At 41.4% G+C, this 17494-nt stretch overlaps 1 protein-coding gene and 1 pseudogene across 2 annotated transcripts in view; one reads left to right on the forward strand and one right to left on the reverse strand.

Annotated features, from left to right (window-relative positions):
- LOC118667889 (RING1 and YY1 binding protein) overlaps positions 1 to 17494 on the forward strand; it is a 97818-nt gene that overhangs the window by 17533 nt on the left and 62791 nt on the right. The gene's annotated exons all lie outside the window — the stretch shown is intronic.
- On the reverse strand, positions 6208 to 6502 carry LOC118668078 (annotated as a pseudogene).

A 17494-nucleotide genomic window follows, 5' to 3' on the forward strand; every position in this document is an offset into this window, starting at 1 on the left:
CAACCAAGGTACATGCCCTTGACCGGAATCCAACCTGGGACCCTTCAGTCCACAGGCCGACGCTCTATCCACTGAGCTAAACCGGCTAGGGCCAGCTACCTGGTTTTGATATCCTATCTAATAAAAGAGAAACATGGTAATTGGCGTAGGACCGCTACCCTTCCCATTGGCTAATCAGCGAGATATGTAAATTAACTGCCAGCCAAGATGGCGGCCGGCAGCCAGGCAGCTTGAAACTAACATGAGGCTTGCTTGCTTGCTTCAGTGACGGAGGAAACCAACGTTCCCCGCCTGCCTTGCCGGCCTCTGAGCCTCCAGTTTAAGAAACATTGTAACAAATATAGAAGCTAAACAAAACTCCAGAAACCTGCTTTCAGTGAGCTGGGACCTCAGAGCTGGAGTTACACATTCTTTTGATTATAGAACCTAAACAAACCAGATACCTTTTTTCAGCAGCAGAGGCCTCAGAGCTGGAGCCAGAGCTAAAGCTGGCCCAGAATAAAAAAAACAAAAGGAAAAAAGGAGCAGTTGGGAGCTTCTGTCCCAGCCTGAAAACAGCCCTCAGCCCCTCACCCAGACTGGCCAGGCACCCCAGTGGGGACCCCCACCCTGAAGGGTGTGTGACCAGCTGCAAACAGCCATCATCCCCTCACCCAGGCTGGCCAGGCACCCCAGTGGGGACCGCCACCCTGATCCAGGACACCCTTCAGGGCAAACCAGCCAGCCCCACCCATGCACCAGGTCTCTATCCTATATAGTAAAAGGGTAATATGCCTCCCAGCACCGGGATCAGCGGAGCTGCGAGGCCTCCCGGCACCAGAATCAGCATGACAGGGGGCAGCGCCCAAACCCCCTGATCGCTCTGCGGCTCTGTGTGTGACAGGGTGTGGTGCCCCAACCCCCCCTCCCATGGGCCCTGCTCTGTGTGTGACAGGGTAGGGCCATAACCTCCCCATTGGCCCTGCCCTGAGTGTGAGAGTGGTGGCGCCCCAAGCCCCTGATCGGCCCTGCTCTGTGGGTGATAGAGGGCGGCGCCCCAACCCCCTGATCCGCCCTGCTCTGTGTGTGACAGGCGGCGGTGCCCCAACTCCCCTATTGGCCCTACTCTGTGAGTGACGGGGGGAGCTCCTCAACCCCCTGATGGGCCCTGCTCTGTGCGTGACAGGGGGGAGCTCTCCAACCCCACCTGATGGGCCCTGCTCTGTGCGTTACAGGGGGCAGAGCCCCAACCCCCTGATTGGCCCTGCTCTGTGCATGACAGGGGGTGGCACTGCAACCTCCCCATCGACCCTGCCTTGAGTGTGACAGGGGGTGGAGCCCCAACCCCCCAATCAGCCCTACCCTGAGTGTGACTGAGGGTGGCATCGCAACCTCCCAATCCGCCCTGCTCTGTGCATGACAGGGGGTGGCGCCCCAACTCCCCAATCGGCCCTGCTTTGAGCCCGACCAGGGGCTGCACCTAAGGATTGGGCCTGCCCTCTGCCACCCGGGAGCAGGCCTAAGCCAGCAGGTCATTATCTCCCGAGGGGTCCCAGACTGCAAGAGGGCACAGGCCAGGCTGAGGGACCCCCCGTTCCCCCCCACCCGTTCCCCCCGAGTGCACAAATTTTTGTGCACCGGGCCTCTAGTTCTATAATCAAGAAGATGAAATCATTTCCAGGAAACTCGATGATGAATATATGGGACCTCGTACTATTTTTGCAACTTCCTATGAATCTATAATTATTTCAAAAAAAAAAAAATTCAGGAAGACTATGTAATAAAAGCTAACGTCATAATAGAAAGAAGCAAGTTACAAAATAAGCAGTGTGATTCCGCTTCAAGTAGTATTCATGCTATTTAATATACTAGTACACACTGAGAAGCAATGACTCACTAGAATATTCTGATTGGTAGCATGATGTATTTGTGTGTGTAATTTCTATAGTGTGGATGACTTGGTATCACTTTTGTAGTTGGAAAGACCAATTTTCATAATAGGACATTTAAAAAAATTCTGAAATATTGAAATTTAAATAAGTGGAACTATATTTTTACACTAAGGGATTTTGAAGTTTTGTTTATATTGGTTACATTAACTTGATATTAGAACAGCTATTGTGATTGGAAAGTATCTGTACTCTAAACATGTTGTTTGTAAATTTAAAATTGTTTTGTGCTCTTTGTATTTGTAAAATATCCTGTATGATATTCTAAATCAGTGCTGTCCAGAATAAGTAAATGCATTGCAAGGCCACATGTAAATTTAAACTTTCTAGTAGCCACAGTAAGAATATAAAAAGAAACAGGTAAAATAACTTTAAGAATACATTTTATAAAAAATATTTCAACATGTAATCATTAAAACTTGCAGTGAGATATCTCACATTCTTTTTTTCATAAGTCTTCAAAATTTGGTGTGCATTTTACAATTATGGCCATATTGGAGAGTAGTTGAGAGCCAGGACTTTGGGTCACATCAGCCCTCTCTGTCACTCACTAACCTTGTGACCTTGGGCTTGCTACTTGAGCTTGTGCTTTCATGTTTCATGTATGGATAACTTCTCCACGGGAGGTGGGCACTGTAAGGATAAAATGAGTGTAGCATACTAGGCATAGGACCTGGCACAGAATACATAGTATAAGCGGTATTCATTCACCTGTTGGTAATGTTATTGTTTTTGCAATAGAGTGTGTATTAGATTGAATGACTAATCATTCTAAAGACATGACTGATTTCTTTTACTATTACTAAACATACTTAGTACATGAGGTAATCTTTATATTATGACTGGTGAATGGACAAATACTTGGGCACCAGCCATTTGAATACTTAGATTTAAATTTTAAGATGATATCCTCCAATACCATATATTTGCACAGTACTTTACATTTTGCATGCCCATTTTATATGCACTTTCCCACTGACACTCAATCCTGAGAGAGACTCGTTATTCATCTCACAGATGAAAAATGCCCAGGCTCAGACAAGCCTAGTGACTTAGTTGATTCCACACTCAGTGGAAGAGAAGAAATAGAAAGGTGGCTTAATCGAACGGACACTGCATTCTTGTGATTCTTTCCCTTGCACCTTGGCTGTTTTGGAGAGAGCGCCTCCTCCTCCAGGGCCATTTGAATGAGAAGAGGGGATGCAATTACCCCAGATTATTGGCCTAATCAGATCAGCTATGGTGTGAAAAGTTGACATATGCCCGTATAGATTAGTTGGTTTATTATGCTTCTGATGTTTCTCTTTCATTCTGTCTCTTGGTTAAATATATCCATAAAAATAGGCTGAGAATATGTAGTGTATGCTGACTGCCTTAAAATCAGATTCTTGAAGTGTTGCTCATTGCTTGACTTATTCAGAAAATTACACAGTTCTTCTTTTTTTGTTTTATCCTCACTAGAGGATATGCCTTTTTATTGAGTCTAGAAGGAAAGGAAGGGAGAGGGAGATAGAAACATTGATTGGTTGCTTCACGCACGCCTCCTGACCTGGGATGGAACCAGCAACCTTTTGGTGCACGGGATGGCACTCTAACCGTGGAGCCACACTGGCCAGGGCTACACAGTTCTTCGAAAGAACATTGCGTGCCACTTTTAATCAGTGGTGGGAAGCAGTGAGTTGGTGAATAATTGACTCTCCCAAGGCAGGAGTACAGTGGAAGGACTTGTCCCCTGGGTAGAGTCAGTATAAGATATGTCATTAGATGTTCAGTGTTCATTTTCTAATATATAGATTCTGATTTCGTTTATTTCACATTTCTTCTCCAATTAGGAAAATTATGGAAGTCACATGACGTCCATTTGTTGTTGGGTACTCTGGGATAAAATGTATGATAGTAATCTATCAGCTCATTTCGACAAGTCCTTTTGGTATGCATCAATGATATGTATTTATAATGGGTAATTTTATATTGGTGCTCAGAATTGGAGTGATGATAAGGGGAAGTAGGTGGTGTGTTCTTTGCCCCTTGGTTTTCTACCTTTTCAGATTTTTTTTCCCTTTGGCTTCACATTATTTGCCTGATAATGCAATGTCTCTCTTCTTGTCTACCTAACCTTTCCTATAGATTTAAGACTATAAATCTTACACAAAAACCCATCAGAATCCTATACTAAGAACTGATCACTCCTGATCTTGGTGAATCTTAGCAACATAAAATTCTTCAATGGTGTTTTCTGTATCGAAGGATTGTTGTAAGGTTTGTGGAATGTAGCTATCCCAATTGAATTTTGGGATGAAATTTTGTGTAATGCAATCATGTTTCAAATATTTCTGTTTTGGCAGGGGGAATCTCAGTGCCTAGGATTTCTGAAAAGTCTAATTGTACACAGTCTCTGCTACTGCAGTTATATTGTGAATAAAAACTTTAAAAATAACCACATTGCAAGACACTATATATGTGCAGATAGATATCTATGCTGAGTTTGGATTTTAAAATGTGCGTTGCAATTAATATTTTAAGTTTTGTGAAATTTCCAGAACTAGATGATTTCTGTTTCCTCTGGTTCTAAAATACTGTGATTTGTGTAGCTTTGGCAATTTATAATAAATAATAAAATGACCCTTAGCTATCACAGTGCCAAATTGTCTAAAAATACATAGAAAATAATTTATTTGTAATGTCTCACCTCCCAAGATATATTCGGAGATATTTATACATTTCAGAGTATCTGAATAGGAAAGCTTTATCTTTTTTTTTTTTTTAAATATATTTTATTGATTTTCCACAGAGAAGAAGGGAGAGGAATAGAGAGTTAGAAACATCGATGAGAGAGAAACACCACTCAGCTGCCTCCAGCAAACCCCTTCCTGGGGAAGTGCCTGCAAACAAGGTACATGCCCTTGACTGGAATCGAACCTGGGACCCTTCAGTCCACAGGCCGACGCTCTGTCCACTGAGCCAAACCAGTTAGGGCGGAAAGCTTTATCTTTTAACATGTTTTGGCATTGTAGAGTTTATGTGTAGCTAGACAGTTTCCTTATTGAAGGTATAGTTAATGTTTTTATTTCGTGGTCCTTCAGGTGTGGGTAACAAATCCTTGTTCCTGATATCCCAGTCTAAGAAATTCATTGCAGACTGACCAAAATACTAGATTCAGTTCATCTCCTGTTGAGGATGTTTCAGATAAGGGCTTTCTCTTAGAACACCTAGTATGGAAGAGGAGGGTCCTTCTTTGTTAGTGTGTGTGTTTTTCCAAACTGTATCCAGCTTTATTAAAGACACTTTTCTTAAACAATCATGGTATTTCAGGCAGGACCAGGGCAGCCAATCGTTAACAGTATACAACAATTTTCAAACTCCCTTCTTCAATGAACTACCAAAATCAGAAAGCCACTATAAAACCCAATGAAGTCTTCCTCTGATGCTCAGAACAGGGAGAGTTTAGAGTGAGGGTTGACATTTCACATTGAGCATGTTGTTTAACACCTTTTCACAAGCCAAACCCCGACTTTCAGGAAATGAAATGAATGGCAGAGCACATCAATCTGTAGATCCACAACCTTAAAAGGAACTGCTGCTCTTCTTTTTTTTTAATTAATATATTTTATTGATTTTTTTTACAGAGAGGAAGGGAGAGGGATAGAGAGTTAGAAACATCAGTGAGAGAGAAACATCCATCGATCAGCTGCCTCCTGCACACCCCCCTACTAGGGATGTGCCCACAACCAAGGTACATGCCCTTGACCAGAATCGAACCTGGGACCCTTCAGTCCGCAGGCCGTTGCTCTATCCACTGACCCAAACTGGTTAGGGCTGCTGCTCTTCTGAGGGAGGCCATCTCAGTGGTGACATTGGAAAGTCCAGGTTGCCCAACATACTGGAAACCAATTTTTTGGGGGGTCAGGTCCCAATTGGTCTCTGGGCTTAAGAGAGCCAAAGTCTATACTTAAAGTGGAGAGGGAGGAAAGGACTTAAAAACGAATTTTAGTTTTCCTACACAACAAGGTGTTTGTGCCACGATGGCTATTGTGTGTCAACATCAAGAAATCCCCCCTCCTAGGAACCAAGAGGAAGTTTCTCAAAACTAAAAGGGAGAGGTGTTTGTGCCCCCATGCCAGTCCAGCTTTGGAGACATTCTATTAGTATTATATGTCCTTCCCCCCCAAAAATAAGAATGAAGTGTTCTGTGTGCTAACAACATAGCTTTAAAAAAAAGTAAAACAAAATTCTGCATTTTTATAAAACTTGATAAAAAATAGTATTTCGGACTATGCAGTCACCAGAACGGCACAGCTATCCAAAATGCACACACTTCACTGGCATCTCCTGCACCTGCAGCTTTCTGTGCCTGTTTGTTTGGCATCTCCATTTCTGCAGGGTCATTCCCATCCTTTCCAGCATCCTTCCCCTTTTGGTACCTTCTCTCCCTTCTTTGCAGGGGCCTTTTTAGGCTTGGGCTCTGGCTCTGGAGGAGCAGGTTGAGCTGATAACCTGGTGGGTCTTCTCTGTGGTTCCTCCTTCACTTTGGCTTTAACTCATTTAGCATCCCCTTCAGCCTTTCTCTTGGGCATGATGGCGATGGTGGCGGGCGGGACGCGGGATTTGCTACAGGTGTACTACAGCCCTCAGGATCTTCCTGCCTAGTCCTTGTTATGTCACTTAAAAGAATTACTTTGGCCCGAGCCTGTTAGGTTCAGCGGATAGAGCACTGGCCTGCAGGCTGAAGGGTCCCAGGTTCGATTCTGGTTAAGGGCACAGACCTTGGTTGCAGGCTCCCAGCCATGGTTGGGGCATGTGGGAGGGAACCAATCAATGTGTCTCTCTCAAATTGTTTCTCTGTCTTTCCCTCTCCCTTCCACTCTCTCTCAAAACCAATGGAAAAAATATCCTCCGGTGAGGACTAAAAAAAAAAAAATGACTTTGGTCCATCTTTTTTTTTTTGGAAACATTTATATTACTGAAATAGTTAGTACTTGGGTCATGCCCCAAGGCAATGCTTAGTTCTAATAGAACAGCTGTACCTTGGACATTTTTCATGCTTAGCATTTTTTAACAACTTTCCTGAGTTAGCTAGGTGCTGTCAGTGTAACACAGGCCCAGAGGAACTTCATTAGACAACACGAATGCCAGTGGGACATGGCTCATCAAAGGCTTTATTGGTGATCTTCATCCAATCCAATGGGAATGCTTGTAAGGGCCAACATTTAATAGGTGTGATCATAGTGCAGTTACTATGTTAAATCCATTTCATGCATGGTCTCTTAACCTTAAGAGTCTATGATGTATACATAGATATATTCCCATTTACAGGTAACAAACAGGCTTAAAGCTATATTCCTAACCCAAGTTTATAGAGCAGAGTTGCCGTAGACTCTGATCTTTTCCAGTGTCACAGTATTGTCTTGTTTCTCTTTAGTTTTTTCTCCAGTAATGGCACTATCATCTGTAAAGCCACCCAATCTATAGACTCAACCTAGACATCCATCCATAGCAATCAGACAAAAAAGGGGACCCTTGCATATTCATATGTTGCCAAGAAATCTTAAGTATTCTCATCACAAGAAAAAAATTGATACCTTTGTATGATGACAGTTGCTAACTACATACAGTATAGTGATGATCATTTCACAATACTGTATATATGAATAGTGAATTGTTATGCTGTACACCTGAAACTAATAATGGTAATAATATAATGTATGTCAGTGATACTGTAATATAAAATGCCTGGCCGATGAATCAGGAGGTCACATGCCCGAGTTGCTGGCTGGATCCCAGGGTGATGCATGTGGGAGGTGGCCAATCAATGATTCTCTCTCATCATTGATGTTTCTCTCTCTCCCTCTCACTTCCTCTCTGAAATCAATTAAAAAAATATCCTGAAGCACCGTTTGTTTTAAAAAGGTGACCTTTCAGGAGAACTAAAGAATGCCTCCCTCTGGAATTCCATTCTGTTCTGTGCGGCTGGCTTAAGGTTTTGGAAACAGGTATCTCAAAAGGTTTGTAAAGCAGTGACTATAGAGAAGCGGTCACCAACCGGTGGTCTGCGGACCACTGGTGGTCTGTGAGGTCTGAAAGGTTGGTGACCGCTGCTATAGAGGACCTTTCAAGACAAAGACTATGGCTTAAGGAGGTAAAGGTGGGTTAAAATTGGCAAGATCACGAAGTCTATATTTTTCTTAGAAATTTTGTAGCTGAATTAGGACTCATAATGGTTGTTAATTCTCTTAGGAGAGGATTTTCAAGAGGTAGGCTACAGACTTTTTTGAACTGATGAATAATTTAGATACTAGAATTTTATCTGATAGAGCAGCCTGGTGCACAACATTTGTGCACTGGGGGGGTGGGGGTCGGGGAGGTCCCTCAGCCCAGCCTGCGCTCACCAGCCAGGAGCCAGGCTCAGGGCTTCTGGCTGAGCAGCACTCCCCCTGCGGGAGTGCATTGACCACAAGGGGCCAGCTCCTGCGTTGAGCATCTGCTCCCTGGTGGTCAGTGCACATCATAGTGACCCATCGTTCCGCTGTTTGGTTGATTTGCATATTAGCCTTTTATTATATAGGATTCTTCAGGAGTGAAGTTCCGGATGGTCTTTCCCTCTTAGCTCATTCCATTTTATAAAGTTTTAGGAAGACTTAGGATTGGAAGTCTTAGGATTGCATGTTAGCATTTTCAGAATTCTGGCCTAATAATGAATTTTATGAGAGAAGATGTTTTTCAGGATGAATTGGGATGTTTTGTTAAAAAGAGGATTTGTTACATTAATCACTTACTGGAACACGAACTTTGACAATAGATAAGTTCTCAATGAAAATAGAGATTAATAGTGAACCTCAGAGTTGGTTTCTAAATAGATGTTATATGAAAACTTTTGTGAAGTCAAGACCTAGTTTTAAAAAATAGCTACAAAAAAAAAAAATAGCTACAACCGAAAATGTCCTATACAAATATAAATACATTTAGTACATAGTAACCAGGTTCCCTAGATGGGGGAACTTTCACAAAATTTACTTAATCCCAATAGTTAAACTAAGTAATGGTAACTTGAGTCATTTTGAAAGGTGTACAGTATTTTCAGAATTACTTTTATTGATAACATGATCACGGAAAATTAGCATAAGGACATTATTTTGTCTCAGTGACAGTATCATCTTTAAAACGCGCTTTTTAGCTTTGCTTTGCTTTGCTTTCACCGGCAGTTTGTTTTGCTTCCGGTTGTGATTTTGTCAGGTATATATGTCCTGATTATCTCTTCCTAATTCCCTCTCCTTTATCCAGGCTCTATAGTTTTATATGAAATATTGCTTTAGAAATTAGACTTTTTATTACTGATGGATTGTGTGTGTGTGTTTTAATCTTTATTGTTCAGATTATTACAGATGTTCTCTCCCCCCCCCCCCCCCCCCATAGCTCCCCTCCACCCAGTTCCCACTCCAGGCCTCCACCCGCCCCACTGACCTTGTCCATAGGTGTAAGCTCTTTGTCCAATCTCTTCCCACACCCTCCACAACCCCTTCACTCCGAGAATTGTCAGTCTGATCCCTTTCCTTGCCCCTGATTCTATTACATTCACCAGTTAGTTCTGCTCATCAGGTTTTTTATTCATTTGATTTTTAGGTTCACTTGTTGATAGATATGTCTTTGTTGTTCATAATTCTTTATCTTTACCTTTTTCTTCTTCTTCCTCATCTTAAAGAATACCCTTCAGCATTTCATATAATACTGGTTTGGTGGTGATGAACTCCTTTAGCTTTTCCTTATCTGTGAAGCTCTTTGTCTGACCTTCAATTCTGAATGATAGCTTTGCTGGATAAAGTAATCTTGGTTGTAGGTTCTTGCTATTCATCCCTTTGCCTATTTCTTGCCACTCCCTTCTGGCCTGCATAGTTTCTGTTGAGAAATCAGCTGACAGTCCTATGGGCATTCCCTTGTAGGTTACTAACTGTTTTTCTCTTGCTGCTTTTTAGATTCTCTCTTTGTCTTTTGCCCTTGGCATTTTAATTATGATGTGGTGTGGTGTGGTCCTCTTCGGATTCCTCTTGTTTGGGACTCTCTGCATTTCCTGGACTGGTAAGTCTATTTCTTTCACCAGGTAGGGGAAGTTTTCTGTCATTATTTCTTCAAATAGGTTTTCAATATCTTGCTTGCTCTCTCTTCTTCTGGCCCCCCCATAATTTGGGTGTTGGTATACTTGAAGTTGTCCCAGAGGCTCCTTACACTATCTTCATATTTTTGGATTCTTTTTTCCTTTTGCTTTTCCAGTTGGGTGTTTTTTGCTTCTTCATATTTCAAATCCCTGCCTTGATTCTTGTGATCCTCTCGTCTGCTGTTGGATCTCTGTATATTATTCTTTATTTCGGTCAGTGTATACTTAATTTCTGATTGGTCCTTTTTCATATCCTTGATGGTCTCACTAAATTTCTTGGAGGTTTCTAGAACATTCTTGAGTAACCTTATAGCCATGGTTTCTAACTCTATATCCAGTATTTTGCTTTCATCCATTTCTTTCATTTGTGACTTGTTTCTTTATCTCTGCATTTTGGCTGCTTCCCTGTGTTTGTTTCTATGTACTGGGTAGCTGCTAAGTCTCCTTGTGTTGATAGAGTGGCCTTGTGTCATAGGTGTCCTATAGGGCCCAGTGGCTCAGCCTCCCCAGTCACCTGAGGTGGACACTCTAGGTGCACCCCTTTGTGGGCTGTGTGCACAGTCTTGTAGTTAAGCCTTGATTGCTGTTGGTATCACTGGGAGGAATTGACCTCCAGGCCAATTGGCTGTGATGACCAGCTTTGTCTACACTAGAAGATCTGTTGTGCAGGAGACACCCTTATGGGGCAGGACTTGCTTCAGTGGGGCTTTGGTGCTGACTGAGTCTTCCCCTTGAGTGTGTCTCTTATGGATGTGAAGAGTTGTCATCCGGTATGGTCTCACTCTGATCAATGGGTACACTGACTCTTGGATCAATAAGGAGGTGCAAGGTCAGCCACTGTCTGGGGCCACCCAGCAGGAGCTACAGAAACATTTGTCGATTCCTCCTCTTCCAAACCCAGACAAGACCCAACTGTGAAGCAAGGCAGGCTGCTGCTGCCGGCCTTGGGCCTCCTTTTGGAAGCTCTGGGGCTCTCTGACCCAGTGGCAGTTTGACAGGTTTTAGGTAGAGAAAGGACAGGCCATTCATATGCAAAAGCCGATGCACACAGCTTGGGTGGGGTTGTAAATTGGGTGGGACAGGATCTCTGGGAATCACCAGGGTGGAGTAAACAGCAGTGGCTGCCAGTCAGCCCTGCAATGGAGGAGTCCCCGGGTCTCTGCGTCCTGCGCACACGCGCAGGAACAGTGATCGCTGCGAGCACCTCTGAGAGAAAGCTGCCTTCGCGTTCCTGTCCCGATGCCAGACAGTCCAGTTTCTCCCCATATGTGTCTGGGTCCCCCAGAGTCTCGCCCGGAACTGGAGTTTAGAGCAAGCGGAGCTTCTGTCTCCCTCCCAATGAAAAGAGCAGCACATCCAGGTGCCAGCACTTTCTGCGCCTCCACACCTCTTACCAGTCGCAATGCACTTTCTTCACCTCTGGTTGTGGAACTTCCACTCAGCCAGCCTTCCCGCGGTTCTGGGTGGTCGTTCTGCCTTTTAGCTGTTATTTTGATGTGGTTGGGAGAGGCAGCAAGTATAGGTGTTTACCTGTGCCGCCATCTTGGTTCTTCCTGTGTGTTTTTTAAAAAAAATCTTCATTGTTGAAAGTATTACATGGATCCATTTTTCCTCCCCATTGATCCCTTCTAGTTCACCCCTGCCCCAGGCCTTCTCCACCCTATTGTCTGTGTCCATGGTTTATGCATGTCTATAGTACAAGTTCTTTGGTTGATCTCTTCCCACCGACCCACTTCTATCTTCTCTGGGATTCCAGTCTGCTCCATGCTTCTATGTCTCTGCGTCTATTTTCTTCTACAGTTTATTTTGTTAGTTAGATTCCACATATGTGCGACCTTGTGATACTTGTCTTTCTCTGGCTGGCTTCTTTCGCTTAGCATAATACTCTCTAGGTCCTTCCATGCTGTACCAAAGGGTAAGAGTTCTTTCTTTTTTACAGCTGCATAGTATTCCATGGTGTAGATGTACCACATATATTTTTTAAAAATATATTTTATTGATTTTTTACAGAGAGGAAGGGAGATGGATAGAGAGTTAGAAACATCGATGAGCGAGAAACATCGATCAGCTGCCTCCTGCACGCCCCCTGGGGATGTGCCCACAGCCAAGGTACATGCCCTTGACCGGAATCGAACCTGGGACCCCTGAGTCCGCAGGCTGACGCTCTATCCGCTGAGCCAAACCGGTTAGGGCTACCACAGCTTTTTTAGCCACTCATCTGCTGATGGGCTGGCTATTGGGCTGTTTCCAAATCAGCTATTGTAAATTGTGCTGCTGTGAACATAGGGGTGCATACATTCTTTCTGATTGGTACTTCAGGTTTCTTAGGTTATATTCCTATAAGTGGGATCACTGGGTCAAATGGGAGTTTCATTTTTAAGTTTTTGAGGAAACTCCATAATGTATATTGTTCTTTAATAAGAATCAGGATATATGTAGCATGCAGATAAATCAAACTTTTTAAAGTTCTGTACTTGAGTATATAATTTGACCTTTAGTTTAGCAAGTATTTGCATTAAGTTGTGTTGTACTTTTTATTGTATATGAATGAACACATTTTAAATTCTTGCTATGGGCTATTTAGAATCAGAAACAACAATCTTGCTGGCCTCTCCTGCTTTACAGCAGAAAGCAACATAAGAATGATGAATGCAGAGCAATTAGTCCAATTGTTTCCAGTTCTTTTATGATTTAGAATTTTCTCATCTAACCCTAAAATTTATTTAATCATTACCTTTGACCTTTTCATCACCACCACTACCTCCCAAAAAACCCAAATCCTAGATTAAAGAAAAGAAGGCTTCCGGCAAATGAAAATTGATTTGCTGTTGTCTTTTTATCTTTACCTTTTGCTTTTTAAGGTTTAGGGATTCAAAAGTAGTGAAAGAAGTCCCACCTCTCCCATTGTCCAGCTGCAGGAAAACTTTTATTTTTTTTTGTTAATCGTCACCCGAGGATATTTTTCCAGTGATTTTTAGAGAGAGTAGAAGTGAGGAGGAGAGACAGAGTGAAACATCGATATAAGAGAGACACATTGATTGGTTGCCTCCTGCATGTGCGCTGACAGTGCCGGGATCTAGCCTGCAGCCGAGGTACATGCCCTTGACTGACATCTTCAGTCCACGGGCCTATACTCTAGCCACTGAGCCAAACCGTCTAGAGCAGGGGTGGGCAACCTTTTTGTGAGTGCATGCCAAAACCAGCAAAATCTCTGACTCAAAATTTGTCTGCGTGCCAACCCTAATTTTTTGAGAACATGTTACGCCTACTTGATACCTCTTAAGGTGTACGTATGTGAAGAACCTTGAAGAAATAAAATTAATTCGAGCGACAAAAACTCAGTATATGATGATGAAAAACACATTTATTTTTTAATGTATACATGTACACTGACAGTCCGACAGAAAACTTTATGACTCCGTTTGATATTATCAGTGGGACTTTTGTTGCTGCATCACCGATGACAGAGATTTTACATCATGTTTATACCGTGACCTTCAGAGATATGCACGAGCTACTACTTTCATCCGTCAGGCTACTCCTATTAGGAGACTTAACAAAATTCACCACTGAGAACAAAGATTCACAAGTGTCTGTGGATGAAACCAAAACACTGGTCGGATCTAGGATGGCAGGGAGAGTTAAGGCCGAGGCATAGAAATTGCTCTTCCCCTCTCTCGTCAATCCATGTCTATGGTCTTTAGGATAACTTGTTATGTAAAATTATTTATTTATATAAGATGCACCTACACTGAATTTATCTGAAAAATAAAAAAGTCGATATTAAGAACAAAATTGTAAATGGAAGATTATAAGAGAGGGTTTCGAGTGCCAGCAGAAGTTACTGGCGTGCCATGTTTGGCACTCGTGCCAGGGGTTGCCCACCCCTGGTCTAGAGCTTGCGACAGCAGAAAGCAGGAAAGAGCTAACTAGGTAATTGACTTTTGAGTAAACTCAGCCTGGTTGTGTTTCTTTTCTTTCACATCTCTTCTTGTGCTGTACATAAAAATGTTTGGACCAGATACTGGTGTGGAGATAAGGAAAAGAGTCGGATTACTCCGCCATAGGGACTATGAGAAATAGCATAGTGACCTCAATTAGGTGAAGTTGTAAACAGGCTAGATTTATGATCTCTTCCGTCATCAGGAAAGCCGTTTATGCCTTGGTGCAACCCTGGCTGAACAGATTGTTTCTGAAGAGATACATGTTATAATTTGTAGGGTGTGTGTGTGATGGTATTAACGGTATTGATAATAAATTTACAGCTAAAATGTTAGGCTCTATGCTAATAACTAGGAATGAAGATAGAACTTTTTGAAAATACTTAAAGGTAGTGAGAAAATACATTTCTCTATAAAAAATGTTCTATTTTGTAGCATTTCTAGAGTACATCCTCAAATAATTATAAACAAGTAGATTTTATCTCGATTTTAAAAGATGATAAACAGGAACCCTTATAAAATACATTTTGTGCATTAGTGTATAATTTCTGTATTTCTGTAGTGATCACATCTTTCACCTCTAAAAATGTTCTCTTTTAGTAATTCCTTCTTTTATGTCCTTAGGCAACACTAACCTGCTTTCTGTCAGTATAGGTTAGTTTGCATTTTAATTTTCTATAAATGTAATCGTGTATATACTCTTCTCGGGGGCGGGTCTATTGTCTTGCAGTCAGCTTGCTTATGAGATGCATCCATGTACATCCCTTTTCATTGCTGAGTAATATTTCATTGTGTTCATATTCTATTAGTTCACCTTTGGCAGACATGTGAGGTTCCATGTTCTGTCTGTTGTAAAGCTGCTTTGTCCATTCCTGAACACCTCTCTGTGGACATAAGCTCTCACTTCTCATGCATGCTTAAGGTCTAGGAGGGAATCAGTGGGTAAGTTTAACTTAACACCAAACTGTTTTAAACTGATTGTATCTTTACTAAGAGTTCTGATGGCTCCACATCCCAGCTAGCCTCGACGTGGTTAGTTATTGGAAGGGGGTTCTCTCTTCCTGCAACCGCGCAGAGAGAGAGAACTCGGGGGTTGATGAAATCTTGATTAGAACGCGACGAGGTTTAAGGAAAAATGAAAAAACACAAGACTCAGACAGAAATAGAGTGAAAGCTGGGCCTGGGTGTGGCGTCTGCCCTCTGATGGAGGGACAGACGCAGAGAGAGAGCCCCAGCACCGCACCGGAAGGAGTTTATTAAATACTCGAATAACAAGAAGTTACATCACATCTTGGTGGGCCTTGAGTTCTTGGCGACATCATGAGATTCACCCCCTTAACACTGGGCCGGAAGGTCAAACTGAGTGGCGTCCCAATCTCTTGATTAGGTCCGCCCTGGGCGTGGCTCTGAGTTTCAGCCACATATTTAAAGATGCCCAGTGTTTCCTAGCGGCCCTCAACAGTTAGTCTTTTTCATTTAGACTATAGCAGGTATCTCATGGTGGCCCTTTATGGTTTTAATTTGTGTTTCCTAATAACTAATTATGTTGACATGTTTTCATGTGCTTATTTACCATCTGATCTTTTTTTTTTTTTTACTTATTCCCTTCACCATTTTTATATTTTCCTTTTAAGTTATTTTCGTTTCATAGCTTTTACAAACCATTTTTAAATTTCGTTGTTTGATTTATTGAATTGTGAGGGCTCATTATTCTAGATTCAGATATATGTTTTCAAAGTCATTTGAATAGCAGACTTGCTAATTTTGATGAAACCCAATTATTTTTTTAAATAAGTTTCACTTTTTGTGTCATATATAAGAAATCTTTGCCAAATCCAGCATTGCTAAGGTTTTCTCAGACCTTTACTTCCAGTTTTATAGTTTTACTTCCTATAGTTCTTTAGTCTATTTTGAGTTAATACCTGTATACCAATTTGTAAGGGTGAGGCAATTTTTTATTACTTACTGCTATTTAATTTTTCCAGCACCATTTATTGAAGAGATGATTCTCCCCTCACTGAGTTGCCTTGACATTTCTGTTGAAAATCGATGAACTGTATGTATGTCACTCTGTCTGTAGACTTGTTTTGTTCTGTTGACCTATTTGTCTTTTTTCACATGGGTACTACTGTCTTAATGCAGCTTTAGAATGTCTTGAAATCAGAGTATAACACTTCTAACTTTGTTCATTCTCAAAGTTATTTTGGCAATTCTAGGTCCTTTGTGTTTCTATATAAATTTCAGAATCATCTTGTCAATTTCTACAGAAAAGCCTGCTGGAATTTTTATTGGGATGTATTGAATCTATAGATAAACTTGGGGTAAACTGATGTTTTAACAATATTGAATTAAGTATTCTAATCCTTGAACATGGTATAGCTCTCCGTTTATGTAAGTCTTCTCTCAGCATTGTTTTGTGGTTTTCAAGCCTTTGCATATCTTGTAAAATTTATCTGAAAGTGCTTAACAATTTTTATGCTAAGTAAATGTTACTGCTTTAAGTTTCACAATTTCTGGTTGTAGCTGATGTATAGAAATAGTTATTTTTGTATATTTTGTATACTGCAACTTTGCTAAACTTAGCTATACTAGTAGCTGTTTTTTTCTTTGTTGTTTTTCTAGATTTTTTGTCATAGATGATCTTGTATGTGAATGAAGGTAGTTTTACCTTTCTAATTTGGACGCTTTTTTTTTTTTTTTTTTTTACTTGCCTATTGCACTGGCTAACCCTTTCATCACAGTGTTGAATGGAAGCTGTAAGAGTGAACATCTTTATGTTGTTTCTGATTTTTAAGGGAGGCTTTTACTATTAAGTTTGGTATAAGCTGTAGGTTTGGTTTTTTTTGGGGGGTGGGGTAGATCGAGGAAGTTCCTTTTATCCTGGTTTGCTGAGACTTTTTATTAAGGAATAGATGTTGGACTTTGTCAAACACATTTTTCCTCCTACATTAAGATACTTTTATGGTTTTTCATATTAAATGCTGAATTACATTGGTTGATTTGTAGAATTATAAACCAACCTGGCATTCCTGGGGTAAATCTCACTTTGTCATGATGTATTCTCATAGCAGTAATCCATGTTGGATATGTTTGGTGGAATTCACCAATGGGGCCATCTGGGCCTAGATAGATTTTAACTATAAATTAAATTTCTTTAAAGTGTATAGGAATACTCAAATTACTCATTTCTTTTTGAGTGAACTTTGGCAGTTTGTGCCTCTCAAGGAATGTAGGACTTTGGCCATTCATTGAAATAAAGTTGTTCATAATATGCTCATACCATCCTTTTTAGTATCTGTAGAAATGTCATCTCTTTTATTCTTCAGTGGTAATGCATTTCTTCTCTTTTTCCTGATGAGTTTGGCTTACCAGGATTTTATTCATCTCAACAAGCTTTTGATTTCACTGAGTTTTCTTCGTTTCACCTTTGTATTGATTTCTTGTCTGATCTTTACTATTTACTTTTTTTGTTTAAATGT

Source organism: Myotis myotis, unplaced genomic scaffold (genome assembly GCF_014108235.1).
Source record: "Myotis myotis isolate mMyoMyo1 unplaced genomic scaffold, mMyoMyo1.p scaffold_m19_p_13, whole genome shotgun sequence".
Taxonomy (NCBI): Eukaryota; Metazoa; Chordata; class Mammalia; order Chiroptera; family Vespertilionidae; genus Myotis; species Myotis myotis.